Genomic DNA, 1,505 nt, shown 5'->3' on the forward strand with positions numbered 1-1,505 from the left:
TGCATTCTTAATTCTGATTTTGCATAGGAATATGTTTAATTAGGTAGAAGAATTAATGTCATAAAATTTGGGAAAGTTTTATGAGTGTTTAAATGAATTCTTGTTAACCTGGGAGTTTTGCTAGGATATTGCTGCAGCAATATGTCCGCAAATTGTTCAGGACGAATAATATAGGGGAATTCAATAATTCAAGTCCATTTTGCAATCCATATATTTCTCTCAATTTTCTTGTTCAGTTCAGTTTTTAAATTCAGTATTTCCATTTTATTTTAATAGTTTGCTTAGCCTATAAACAACCCACTTGATTTTAATTTTCCAAAATTGTTTCGTAATTATTTTGCTTATTTTTTTTAATTTGCAATCCCTGTGGAGACGATTTACTTATCATTATATTACTTGTGTGATTACGTGCACTTGCGTATTTAAAATCAAATATTAAATTGATCGCAACAAGTTTTTGGCGCCATTGCCGGGGATTGAAATTAGAAATTCTTGTAAAATCAATTACTTGCAATTTAATTTTTTTCTTTGTTGAGCTGACTTTGTTTGCTTGCTCTTGAGTTTTCTCAGGTGATTTACTATATGAACGAGAAAGAAGACATTGAACTAGCTCCTATTGACCCTGAAATTGAAAGAACAATTAGAAGAAGACTAAGGGAACAACAGGCTCAAAATCGCCTTAATATGGCTGAAGAGGTTGAAGGAGTTGAGGGTGCTAATAATGTCACTAACACAATTACTATGGCTGATGATAGAGAGAGAGCCATAAGGGAGTATGCTGCCCCCATGTTTAATGAGCTTAATCCGGGCATTGTTAGGCCTGAAATTCAAGCACCCCAAGTTGAGTTAAAGCCCGTGATGTTCCAAATGTTGCAAATAGTGGGTCAATTTAGTGGGATTCCTACTGAGGATCCTCACCTTCATCTTCGTTCATTTTTGGAGGTGAGCGATTCTTTCAAGCTACAAGGAGTGACTGATGAGGCCCTAAGGTTGAAATTGTTCCCTTTCTCTTTGAGGGATCGAGCTAGAGCTTGGCTCAACACCCTTCCTCCCGACTCGGAGATTACATGGAATGAGTTGGCTAAGAAATTCTTGATGAAGTACTTTCCCCCTACCAAAAATGCCAAGTTTCGCAATGAAATCATGCCATTTCAGCAGCTGGAAGATGAATCATTCTGTGAAGCTTGGGAGAGATTCAAGGAATTATTGAGAAAGTGCCCACACCATGGGATTCCGCATTGTATACAAATGGAGACTTTCTACAATGGGCTCAATTCTTCCACTCGTATGGTGTTAGATGCTTCAGCCAATGGGGCCATTCTTTCTAAGTCCTACAATGAAGCCTATGAGATTTTGGAGAGGATAGCTAGCAACAATTATCAATGGTCCAACGTTAGAGCCTCAACAAGTCGAAAAGTTGCTGGTATACTTGAAGTTGATGCATTGACAGCTTTGACAGCTCAAGTTTCTTCAATGACTAACCTTCTCAAGAACATGAGTTTGGG

General features: G+C 37.6%; 1 non-coding gene across 1 annotated transcript; it reads right to left on the reverse strand.

Moving 5' to 3' along the window:
- Positions 1-1,125: 1,125 nt before the first annotated feature.
- LOC133807823 (small nucleolar RNA R71) lies at positions 1,126-1,232 on the reverse strand. The gene has a single exon (XR_009879714.1). It is a non-coding gene; the product is annotated as a small nucleolar RNA R71 (small nucleolar RNA).
- Between the last annotated feature and the right edge of the window lie 273 nt (positions 1,233-1,505).

Source organism: Humulus lupulus, chromosome X, assembly GCF_963169125.1.
Source record: "Humulus lupulus chromosome X, drHumLupu1.1, whole genome shotgun sequence".
In the NCBI taxonomy this organism is placed as follows: Eukaryota; Viridiplantae; Streptophyta; class Magnoliopsida; order Rosales; family Cannabaceae; genus Humulus; species Humulus lupulus.